This window comes from Hyperolius riggenbachi, chromosome 1 (assembly GCF_040937935.1).
Source record: "Hyperolius riggenbachi isolate aHypRig1 chromosome 1, aHypRig1.pri, whole genome shotgun sequence".
Taxonomy (NCBI): Eukaryota; Metazoa; Chordata; class Amphibia; order Anura; family Hyperoliidae; genus Hyperolius; species Hyperolius riggenbachi.
This window is the reverse complement of record NC_090646.1, coordinates 363,667,967-363,681,158: the sequence shown is the minus strand read 5'-3', so window position 1 is coordinate 363,681,158 and position 13,192 is coordinate 363,667,967. Positions and strand designations below refer to the sequence as shown.

General features: G+C 46.9%; 1 protein-coding gene across 4 annotated transcripts in view; it reads left to right on the top strand.

Annotated features, from left to right (window-relative positions):
• GNE (glucosamine (UDP-N-acetyl)-2-epimerase/N-acetylmannosamine kinase) overlaps window positions 1-13,192 on the top strand; it is a 102,320-nt gene that overhangs the window by 32,031 nt on the left and 57,097 nt on the right. The window contains exon 1 of one of the 4 annotated variants that reach the window (XM_068234254.1): window positions 6,001-6,101. The exons of 1 other annotated variant lie outside the window; for it this stretch is intronic. The gene's annotated coding sequence lies outside the window, so the exon portion shown is untranslated. Of the gene's footprint in view, window positions 1-6,000; window positions 6,112-13,192 lie in introns of those variants that run through there. 2 more of the 4 variants (XM_068234255.1, XM_068234253.1) reach the window with 2 other exon arrangements.

The following is a 13,192-nucleotide window of genomic DNA, read 5'->3' as shown; positions in this document are numbered from 1 at the left end:
CATGTGTATACATCAATCAGGTAGTGTAATTAAGGTACTGCTTCACACTGACACACCAAACTCACCGTGTAACGCACCGCAAACAGCTGTTTGTGTAGTGACGGCCGTGCTGGACTGGTGCGCACCATGGCGAGAGTGCAGGTTTTGGTGGCTTTACAGCCCATATGGTCGCCTGGCTGATGTAGCTGAATGACAGAACAGTGACTGTCCAGCTGATCAAATTTGGTCTGACCACAATGAGGCAACGACCTTATTATCGTGGGTGTGCCCAGGTATACAGGTATACGGTGGCGGGTTCACAGAACAGGTATGCAGTGGCAGGTTCACTGAATACAACAGGTATGCAGTGGCGGGTTCACTGAACAGGTATACAGTGGCGGGTCCACTGAACAGAACAGGTATGCAGTGGCGGGTTCACTAAACAGAACAGGTATACAGTGGCGGGTTCACTAAACAGAACAGGTATACAGTGGCGGGTTCACAGAACAGGTATACAGTGGCGGGTCCACTGAACAGAACAGGTATGCAGTGGCGGGTTCACTGAACAGGTATACAGTGGCGGGTCCACTGAACAGAACAGGTATGCAGTGGCGGGTTCACTGAACAGGTATGCAGTGGTGGGTTCACAGCACAGGTATGCAGTGGTGGGTTCACAGCACAGGTATGCAGTGGTGGGTTCAATGAACAGGTATATTTTGACGGTGGCCGATGAGAAAAATATTCGGAAGAATATCATTAAGGTGGCAAAGATGTATACCACACTGGAACTGCACGCCATGACGCTGGCGGAGTACCACCGTGTTAAACGTATCCCACGGGGGATGCGATCTAATGTTGCACCCATCATGTTTCCTGTAGACAAACCATTCTGTCACGGATGGATGTCCATATGGAATAAGGCCTCGTTTGACGCCATGACGTTGACGATAGAGAAAATCCAGGAGGAGCTTCCAAAGCTAACCGCACAGCGGATAGCCCTTAAAGAGAAGTTGAAATCTTTGGTCTCGGGTGAGAGCTATGAACTCTTTTCATCAGAATTAATGACCATGTTGGAAGCACATCAAAAGCAAATTGAAGCAACTAAACGAGACAAGTTCCTGCGTGACGAGCATGATTACAACCAGGGTTACGTTTACTCGTGGCAGAGACCGATACACAGACCTAGACCGCCCCGTAGACCTAAACAGGGTGGTCCTGCTGATAAAAGACCCAGAGGTGATGCATTACCCGATTCTTCTGATCCATACTCAAGCTCTTCTCAGGAGGGTTTTTCAGATCAAACAGCAAATCTGCAAGGACACGGAGGGGCGGCAGGAGGAGGAGAAGGGGGAGGCGGCATCAGAGATCGTCTTCGATCTCGACAACCGAGACAACCAAGGAAATGACTGTGATTAACATCTCCTCTGTGGTCCTGACCCCACCGCAACTGTCAGCACTTAACTATGGACTGTCCTTCTCTCCCACTAACATCCCGGATCCATTGGAAATCGATGTGGAACTACAGCGCTTTTTTCGTTCTATCAAACTGAAATACTTCTTTTCCATACCACGACCATTCTCTGACGTACAGCGAGACGATGTAGACACAGATATATTAACATTGAAGGATGCCAACCTACGCCTTAAGAGTAGGTTCCAGCCCACGTCATGTCAGATCATCGATATCTACACCAGGAAAGTCCAGGAGGAGGTGGATCTATTGATTAGAAAATCCAATCTGACAGGATGGAAGATCCGCTCTAATGTTAGTAGAGCTGAGAGAAATGCTATTAGAGAGTTGGCCTCCAATTCCGCTATTACCATTAAGCCTGCGGATAAGGGGGGAGCGGTCGTGGTCATGGATACTGAGATGTATCGTACTGAAGTTCTACGACAACTACGTGATACTACAACCTACCTACCTATCGATAAGGATCCACTGATGGAGATACAAAATAAAATTGGACAGTTAATAACACAAGCCCAAATTGACAACCTGATCGACGATAAACTTGTCCAGTATTTGATACAGTCGTACCCCATGACCCCTGTCATCTATGTGTGCCCCAAAATCCATAAGAGATTGGACAATCCACCGGGTCGGCCCATAGTGGCAGGGGTGGACTCGGTACTGGCCCCACTTGCAAAATATTTAGATCAAGTCCTTAGACCTTATGTGGTGTCCATGAAATCATACCTGAGGGACACTCAAATGTTTCTATCCATCCTTAAGAGCATGCCTACTATCAATAGTGAATGCATTTTGGTAACAATGGATGTGGAGAGTCTGTACACCTCCATCCCACATGATGGTGGGATGGAGGCGGTACAGTATACCTTGGAGACAGCTTCAGATATGTCTAGACAACAGATTGGCTTTATTGGTAGATTGTTGGAGATAGTATTGAAATGTAATTATTTCAGGTTTGAAGACCAATTTTATATGCAAATTAGGGGTACGGCTATGGGGTCGAATGTGGCCCCGTCCTACGCAAATATCTATATGGCAGTATATGAAGAGATGTTTGTCTACTCCAGTTCTTTATTTAGACAGTATGCGTTACAGTGGTTTCGCTATATAGATGACATTTTTTGCGTGTGGGCGGGGCCACATTCGACCCTTATCGAGTTCACTGAGGAATTGATGTCTAAGTGTAGGGACATCAGACTTACGTTACATACTTCAAAGGAACATGTGAATTTCCTTGACACTTTAGTTAGTGTCAGGGATGGGAAGCTGGTTACAGACCTCTATACTAAGCCCACGGATGTGAACTCCCTATTACACTTTGGGAGTTTTCATCCGTGGGCTACTCGGAGGTCTGTCCCGGTTGGTCAATTTACAAGAGTGTGTAGGATAGTTGAGGAGGATGGGGTCAGGACGCAGAGACTAGATGAGATGCAGACTAAATTTATACAGAGAGGCTATCCCGAAGACATTGTGCAGACTGCACGTAATAGAGCAGTGAGGGGTGGAGAAGGTAGGGTTAGACACGGTGGGGAGAGTCAAAGATTACCTTTTGTGACTAAATATAATACGCAAAGTGAAAATATAGCTAAGATCATTAAACGTCACTGGTACCTACTTTCAGATAGTTTTCCCGATATTCAGCAATTCCGCCACCCTCCCATTGTTTCCTACAAAAGAGCGCCAAATTTGCGAGACCAATTGGTCCGCGCTGATGTGGGTCACAAAGGCAAAGGTCAGTCAAAATCTAATCGCATGGGCACATTTCCATGTATGAATTGCGTCCATTGTAGTTCGGTTATTAAGGGTCAATATGATCAGCATCCACACTCTGGTGTGAAGTTTAAAATACGTGATTGTTTCACATGCGATTCTTCTTTTGTCGTGTATGCATTGAAGTGCCCATGTGGCCTTTTATACATAGGGCAGACCACACAAAAAATTAAGAAAAGGTTATCATCGCATAAACATGCGATTAGAGAATCGTTGACTGACCAGGCTGTGGCCTTTCATTTTAAACAGACTAACCATCAGGTTAGTCAGTTGAGATATATGATTATTGAACATGTTGCACCTCTGAGTAGAGGAGGCGATAGGGTTAAGAGGCTGCTATACAGAGAGGCATTTTGGATTAAAAAACTTGACACTATGGAGCCTCGAGGTTTAAATCGAGAGCTTGATTTATTGCCTTTTATTTAGTAGATCTCTGTGCGTCCATCATGCCTCTCTGGGTGACAGCAATTGGCTGTACTAGATGGGTACTAGATTCTCTAGGCTGTTTGTTTTCCCCTCTTTCCCCATATGCCAGCTCTGCTATTACGAGTACTATTAGTAGCCATAATGCGACATTTCTCTCCTCTTGTTCATCTCCCCTGTTTGCCCCTCCAAGGTGAACCTTACAGTTATGGCCACGTCTTGGGTTCGCATGCCATGCGAGTTCGCATGACATGCGGCTATGTTTACATTGATGGGAGCTTCCCTATTGGCTGAAGTGGTAGAGACCTGCCCCCCTTTCCATCCGCAGTGGTGAGCGGCGGGCTTCCGCCGCTCCCACTAGCGTAGTCAGGGCAACGTGGGAGGCGGCGCGATTGCTCCGCCTACCCAACGTCACGCAGGCAAGTTCCCCATCAGGTCCGCCAGGACGGCGGCCGGCTGGGGGTAACGGCCAAGCGTGCCCTGACCATGAGGCATGTCTCTACCCTGCTGCAATGGGTGAGTGTGGGAGGCGGGGAGGGAACATGTTTTAAATGTACCTATGAACGGTGACCAGGATAGTTCCCCATTAGGTCCGCTCTGAGGACGGACTGCAGGATTGGTTGTAGCAATAGGGATATTGTGATTGGTTACCTGCTTGCCATGCTTTGTATATAAGATGGTTTGTATGTCATTTTGAATTTGATGGCTCACAGCTTAGCTTGACAAAGGGGCGGTTGCCCTGAAACGTTGCTATGACAGCTGTTTTTTGCCAATAAAAGAGCATATACTTTATTGATGGTGCCGGATATATCCTTACTACTTGACTATTGAGCCAGTGTGCAGCTGGTTCCACCGTGGCACATCACCTACGCATATTGAGGAGTGCTTCACCACTACCACAACATATGAACAGGTATACAGTGGCGGGTCCACTGAACAGAACAGGTATGCAGTGGCAGGTTCACAGCACAGGTATGCAGTGGTGGGTTCACTGAACAGGTATGCAGTGGTGGGTTCACAGCACAGGTATGCAGTGGTGGGTTCACAGCACAGGTATGCAGTGGTGGGTTCACAGCACAGGTATGCAGTGGTGGGTTCACAGCACAGGTATGCAGTGGTGGGTTCACAACACAGGTATGCAGCCAGACAGGAACAAGTTAAGCCTAACTAATCTTTCCCTGAGAGACAGTCTACAGCAGCTCGCCCTACTCTCACTAACGCAGGCAGCACACGAGTGACCGTAATGGCCGCCGCTGCCTGCCTTATATAAGGGGGGGTGGGGCTCCAGGGGCTAGTGTAGCCTAATTGGCTACACTGGGCCTGCTGACTGTGATGTAGAGGGTCAAAGTTGACCCTCCATGTGCATTATGGGGCGAACCGAACTTCCGCAAAGGTTCACCTGCGGGACGCGAACGCGAACCACTGAAGTTCGCATGGAACCGTTCGCAGGCAAACCGTTCGGCCCAACTCTAGTCCCCATGTGCCACCTCTGTCCCCTGTGCCTTCCTCTGTCCCCCTCTGCCTCCTTCTGTTCCCCTTTCGTGCCTCCTTCTGTCCCCCTGTGACTCCTTCTGTCCCCCTTTGTGCCTCATTCTGACCCATTGTAGAGGGTGCCAGGCCGACCAGTCGGTCATGAGTGCTGTGCAGGGGGGACAGTGGTCATACCCCCCCCCCCCCCGGCCAGATGATGTGTCCCCAGGTGGTGAACAGGCTTGTGGCATCTAATAGACGCCGCGTCAGTTCACTGGCCTGCAGCCCGTAAGCTCACTTCTGCAGCCTTACATTACGTGTATTTTCTGGTGAAACACTGCACGCATTGCAAATTTTCTGAAGAAAAATGCTGCTGCATTATGATTATTTCCTGGTGAAACGCTGCTGCATTACGATTATTTTCATGGAAGGGCGCCATGGGGTGGGGGCGCCGCAGATTTTCTCGCCTGGAGTGACAAAATGACTAGAGGCGCCCCTGTGTTTCGCCATTTCTTTACCAAATGCGGTAACGAGCGGCCATTGACCCAATCACGCTCTTGGCATAACTTCAAAACAAATATGTGAGCAGTATTCAGCAGAGCTTCACAAGCTACAACGCACGATGTCCTCAAACTACAGACTGTGACGAACTGTTCCTGTCACACGGCTACGCCCAGCGTATATCACACAGCTTGTAGCTAAGGTCATCCTCTAGTCCCGCCTACAGCTCCGAAGCAGGACGCTATTCGTGGAGCGTACGACATGTTTGCTGCTGTCAGTACGACCCTTCTGTTTCGCGGTGTTGTGGATTCTGGTCCCGCCCATTTTGTTACTCAGCACACTGCAGAGGCGCGATCCCGCTTCTCGTACTGCAATTGAGTGTCGTGCCCGCGCACAGTTCACCATCGGCGCCGTGTGTCATCAGCGGGAGCGCGGCCTCTGTAGTCACTGCAAGACCCGGGGAGAGGGACGAGGCTGTAAGCTGACGGTACATACTTGTATGTTGCCTGTGCTGCGTTCCGCTGCTTGTGTCACCGAGCTTCCTTCTACATATAGAATGTACTACTCAATTCTGTGTGAGCGGTTGTCTGTTGTGTGTATGGATGCTGAGGCCTGTTTATGGTAGCTGATCAAACTATACAGAGTTCACGTTATGTTACTCATTTTTTCTCGTGAAGTCATAAGAATAGTTCTTGGATGTGCCATAAAAATCCATTCTATAATTCATTTACGATACTTTTTAGTTAAGTGGAACGAATACATATATAAATTGATTAGAATTGAGGCTAAATAAATTGCACCCCTATCTTGCAGCAGTAGGGTCATAAGTTAAGATCTCGGTCAAGACACCAACTGCATGGAGTTTGAATGCTTTCTTGTGCTGGTGTTTCCTCCCACATCCGAGAAAACATTAAATAGCTGTTTCCATGCAAAATTTGCAGTTGTGCTAGTATGGGTATACACTGGCAACCACGTGGGGTGCGGGTATGCAGCTTGCGTCAGACAAAGTATAGTGCATATGGGGGCCACATTTGACGTTAGGGGGGGACAGCGCCTGATGTATTGCCACCTTAACTGTAAGTAGAACTCATTCTTGAGATTAACCATAAGGATAGATAAATCATGAATTAAAGGACATGTCCAGGAAGAAAAAAAAAATCCACTTACCTGGGGCTTCCTCCAGCCCTTTGCAGCCGTCCTGTACCCCCGCCGCAGCTCTGCTCTCCGCCGGTAGCCCGGGCTCCCCTCGGGTAAAGAGGCCCACTTGCGCTCCAACCTGCGGCTTACGTAGTCATGCTGATGTCATCTGGACTGAACTGTGCAGACACCGTAGTTCTGCGCCTGTGCAGTACAGTCCGGATGACGTCAGTGCGACTCAGTGAAGCGCAAGCAGATGCCGACCTGGCGATGTTGACATCTGCACGGAGGGGACTGGGAGCTGCGGCGAGGGCACAGGATGGCTGCCAGGGGCTGGAGGAAGCCTCAGGTAAGTGGATTTTTTTTTGTTTGTTCCTAGACTTTCTCTTTAATGAGAGAAATGCATGAGTTACGGTAAGTCATTTAACCATTTACCGCCATCCTAACGTATTAAAACGTCATGCTTACCGCTATTAACAGCAACATGACGTTTTAATACGTCGCGCATTCCCGCCGCTGCTACCGCCGTGTGTCCGCCGCTACCGCCGCCATTACCGTCGGGATCCCGTGCTGGGCGATTGGGGAAGAGGACTGAACAGTCCTCTACCCAATCGCAGTGCCTGGAGTGAATGGACGTGACCGCGAACAGCGGCTACGTCCATTCACATAAACAGGAAATGTAACAGTTTAATAAAGTGTGTAAAAAAAAAAAAATAAAAAAGTGAACACGTCCTATGAGTGTTCACCAGCGCCATCTTGTGGCCAAAAAGTATATTACACTTACAAAATACATACATTTTCAAGTATATACACATCATTAATAAAATTACACTTCCAACCCTCCCCCCCAAAAAAAACACTTGTAAAAAAAAAAAATCAGCTTAAAAAAAATAAATAAATAGTTACCTTAGGGACTCAGCTTTTTTTATTCTATATTTTATGGGGGAAAATTAATTTTAATTTATTACATAGGGGCTTGTAATTATGGCCAGAACAAACAGAAAAATAACCACTTATATTTCAAAATAATATACTGTCGCCATACATTGTGGTAGGGACATAATCTAAACGGTTTAATTATCGGGACCACTGGGCAAATAAAACGTGTTTGTTTTATCCACAGGAGAATGTTTAATTTTAAAACTATAAAGGCTGAACACTGAGAAATAATGATTTTTTTTCTTTTTTTTTCTGTTTTTCTCATTAAAATGCATTTAGAATAAAAAAATTCTTAGCAAAATGTACTATCCACAGAAAGCCTAATTGGTGGCGAAAAAAACGAGGTATAGATCATTTTCTTGTGATAAGTAGTAATAAAGTTATTAGGGAATAAAAGGGAGGAGCGCTGACAACTGAAAATTGCTCTGGTCCGTTAGGATAAAAACCCTTGGGGGTGAACTGGTTAAAGAGACACAGAAGTGAAAAAAATTATGATGTTATGATTTGTATGTGTAGTACAGCTAAGAAATAAAACATTAGGAGCAGAGACATAAAGGAGTTCTGTGGAGGGGGTTAAAAAGACAAAATCCAACACTTACCTGGGACTCCTATTGGCCCCCTGCAGCTGTAATGTCCTGCGCCCTCCTCCTCTGATGCTCCGTTCCTTGCCGCCGGTCCCGGTCTAATCACGCGGGTAATTACACTGCGGCTGTGGCAGTGCGTGTGTCATCGGGAGCTTATTGCGCATACGCAGTACAAGAAAACTTCATACTGCGCAGTAAGCTCCGATGACGCGTGCGGGAGTGAGCACTATCATCTATTTAGACGAATATTGGACCCACGGCTGGGAACGGAGCATCGTAAGAGGAAGGCATAGGACATTACAGCTGCAGGGGGCCGATAGAAGCCCCAGGTGAGTGTCAGCTTGTTTGTTTTTTAGCATGCCACAGGAGTTATCAGGGAAAATTTAATAAAATAAGTGCTACTTACCAGGGGCTTCCTCCAGCCCCAAGCTCCCAGCATGTCCCTCGCCGCAGCTCTCCCCGCAGCCGTTCGCCGCAGCTCCACCCTGGTCCACAGCGATGACGTTAGGACAACCTCTACTGCACCTGTGCGAGCGGCGCTTTCAATCACCGCCACGTGGGCCGGAGCAGACTGCGCAGGGTTAGAAGTATTTGAGGCAGAGTATCAGCAGAATAGCCGGGTAACTGGTATTGCTTAAAAGGAAATAAATATGGAAGCTTCCATTCTCACTTTGTTGTCCTTTAAGGGGCTAGAGCAGCGCGGTCCGAAATAGGTTAAAGCAAACCTGTGACCATACTAGCACAGATGCAGTATGGCCATCAGGGCTGTGGAGTCGGTCCAAAAATCCACCGACTCCGACTCCTCAGTTTAGGATTCCTCCGACTCCTCTAATTTGCATATTACAATTTTGTTGATTAAAAGTATGTAACATGAAATTCGTCTCTTAACTGCCAACGCTTAGGAATTTTACAAGACAACTGAAGTGAGAAGGATATGTAGACTGCCATATTTATTCCCTTTAGACTAAAACTAGTCCTTGGTAAGAGTACTTGTAAAAGGTACAAACCGGAACAAAGAACATCTATCAGGCCCTAGGCAATGCAAGTGTGGGTACATGTAAGAATGATGTGCAGGGGAATGAGATTCTTCCTCTATCACACATTCTTATGGGTGACAGACAACACCTCTGTGTTCAATGTGCACAGCATTCTCAGTGGATTCCCTGCAGCTCTGTGGGGAGTGCATATGTAGAGTATAGTACTACTGTGTAACAAAGTAAACCTGATACAGATGAAATTAAAGTTTTATACATACCTGGGGCTTCCTCCAGCCGCCTTCAGGATAATCAGTCCCTCGTTGTCCTCCTCCACCACCTGGATCTTCTGCTATGAGTCCAGGTACTTGAGCCAGTCGGGCGTAGTGCGCATGCACACACTCCGCCGCCAGGAGCATACTACACCTGTGCAGCACTATTGCGCAGGTGCAGAATGTTCCTGGCTGTGAGAGCGGCATGCGGCTGGACAGCGCTGACTGGCTGAATTACCAGGACTCATAGCAGAAGATCCGGGTGGTGGAGGACAGCGAGGGACTGATTAGCCTGAAGGGGGCTGGAGGAAGCCCCAGGTATGTATAAAACTTTACTTTTCATCCGTCTCAGTTACCCTTTAATTTGTAGTCACCAAACCAAATTTTAACAACATATAAAATTATTTGATTTCATCAGCAAAGGGAGTGCATACATTTGCATAAATCAGCATCAATGCAGAATTATTTCCATCTCATTGACCATCTCTATTAGTGACACAGCTACATATCAGGCTTTATTCTTACATCATAGATGTTATTTAGTGTATATATAAAAGATTCCTGTGTACACATCATATATACAGTCACAATCAAATATGTATATCTGACCTTAAAAATACGGGGACTGCTTTATTGAAGCAGCACGAGTAACTAATTTTGATTGGTTTATTTCATTTTTGTGGACTAAGCACAGCTATTACTGTATATATACATTATTTTTAATGACTATTATCTGAGAAATAGAACACTTTATCATATTTTCTATTTTAATTACAGTTACAAATTCATTAGGAGTCGGAGTTGGTGCATTTTTTTCCGACTCCAGGCACCCAAAATTGCCCGACTCCACAACTCCGACACTCCGACACCGACTCCACAGCCCTGATGGCCATGCTTGCTCACAGATGCACTGGCCTTCCAAAAAAGGACTTGTACCGCCTACAGCTGATACAGAATACTGCTGCTAGACTAATAACCAACCAACCCCGTCACTGCCACACAACGCCAGTCCTACACTCCCTTCACTGGCTACCTATAGAATGGAGGGTCCTATTCAAGATTGGCCTACTGATATTTAAATCACTAAATAATCTGGGCCCTGGATACATGAAAGAAATGTTACAGCTGTGTAGCAATCCCTGCATTCTCAGATCCACAAGTTCTAATAATCTAGTCATACCTAGAGTCCACTTGGAAACTTTTGGTCCCAGAGCCTTATGTCATGCTGCTCCTATGTTTTGGAACTCCTTACCACGACCATCACTGGACGTGTTTAAATCCAGACTGAAACCCCACCTGTTCAGTTTGGCATTTGCAGAAATATAACTTTTGTTGTGTGAATACTTCAACTACCAACTAATAATTCTGAGAGAGCCTATGCACTGAGTCTTATGGGAGAAAAGCGCTATAGAAATGTTATTTTATTGTATTATGTCCACAAGAACATATTCACAAGGGTTCCAGGACTACTATGGTGGGTACCAGGAGAATCTGAGAATCATCTGGAAGATGGTGGCACTTTATGAATCAATAGTCATTTTAAGAAAGGGTCCTTTTGTACACATTGTTTCTCTCGTCTGCTTATTTAGTAGCTAGTAACGTATAGGTTGGCATGACGAAGTCATTGGCAGTTTTTGTTTAATACTTTAATTGGAGTGTCTTATAAAAATATCCCATATACCCTGTAATAGGCTTAATAGTTTTCAGCCTGTTCACAATGAAACCTATACTGGTCCAATTTCTATAGAGAACTTGTGTAGCAGTTTAAAAAAAAAAAAAACTCCTTCAAGAGTGAAACTCTTGTAAAAGAATCTTAGGAATGTTGCTCTCCGGATACAGGAGAGTGAATACCATTTTTATTATTGTGAGCAAAACCCATCTGCTGACCAGAATAACAGCGACTGAAAACGTACATGATAGAGCTGAACATTTCCTCTGCCTTAACTGTGCTATAGTCTTTGAATATTTTGAAGGTAACATTATAGAATTTTTGGCAAGTCATTCTACCTTTTTTGAGTTTCCTTTAAATGATTATTTAAAGAGACGCTCTAACGGAAAAAGTTCCCCTGGGGCCTACTCACCTCGGTAGGGGAAAGCCTCTGGATCCTGTCAAGGCTTCCCCCATCCTCCTGTGTCCCACGGCGGTCTCGCTGCAGCCCACGGAACGCACAGCTGACAATTTGTCAAGCTGTGCAATATTCAAGGCTGTGGAGTCGGTACAAAAATCTTCCGACTCCTCAGTTTATGAAACAGACTCCGACTCCGGGTACCCAAAATGGCTCAGACTCTCCGACTCCTTAGTCTGATACTTAACAGGGCTGTGGATTTTGTACAAAATCATCCGACTCCGACTTCTCAGTTTATGAAATCTTCAACTCCGACTCTGGGTACCCAAAATTGCTCTGACTCCTCGACTCCGACTCCACAGCCCTGGCAATATTTACTTTTTCTGGCTCCAGCGGGGGAGCTGTTGCAGCTCTCTGCTCAGAAATAGGCGGAAATAGACGATCTCTGTCGGGTCCTCTCTACTGCGCAGGAGACTTGTGACGGCGCAGTAGAGCGGACTGACAGAGATCGGCTATTCTCGCCTATTTCCGTGTGGAGAGCCGATCCTGGGCTGGGCTGGGTAAGGTAAATATTTACATCCCCGCTGTTCGGATGGGCACAGCGAAACCGCGTGGGACACAGGAGGATGGGGGAAGCCTCCATCGGATCCAGAGGTTTCCCTCACCCGGGTGGGTACCCCCCAGGGGATTGTTTTTAGTTACAGATTCTCTTTAACCTCCCTGGCGGTAAGCCTAACACAGTGTCGGGCTAGCCGACGCAGGGGATCACATGGCCTCGGGAGGATTTTTGCCTATAAAATGTTATTTATACCCTTCAGCTATTACTGCGCTACCTAAGTATGCCCCCCAAGTGCCTCCCGTCCCCTCTGATCACTGCTGATTGCCGCCGGTATACGAACCCCCCAGGGATCCCGCGATGGTGCAGCCTCCCAATCATCTCCCGGCTTCGCTATGGGGAGGATCGGGACTGCGCATGACGTCATGTCCAATCGTCGCCATAGCGACAGTGAAGCTGCGGCTCTCGCGGTATCGCGGATGGGTAAATATTACCGGCAGCGATCGGGGGGATCAGAGGGGACCGGAGGCACTTGGGGGCATACTTAGGTAGCGCAGTAATAGCTGAAGGGTATAAATAACATTTTATAGGCAAAAATCCTCCCGCGGACGCAGTCATTGAAACTGCGTAACGCCACGGAGGTTAAAGGCTGGACTCATTCTGTTTCTTATTGCTATGTCTTTTTCTCCATTTTCACATACTGGCCCATTTGCAATTCACTTTTTCCCCAAGTTTTCTCCTAGGTCAGTGCTGTCCAACTTCGCGGGCATGGAGGGCCGTTTTTTTCCCAGACCACATGGTGGAGGGCCGGCAGACCTCCGGACCCCCACCCCAGGGGAAGAAAAAAAATCTAGCACAAAATGCAATGAGTGTTATCAGATTCCCCACAAAGTTCAACCAGATTGGCCGCAGATTGTCCACAAAATGCAATCAGATTTACCGCAGATTTGCCCACAAAATTCAGCCAGATCGACCGCCGATTCGCCCACAAAATGCAGTCAGATTGGCCGCAGATTCGCCCACAAAATGCAGTCAGATTGGCCGCCGATT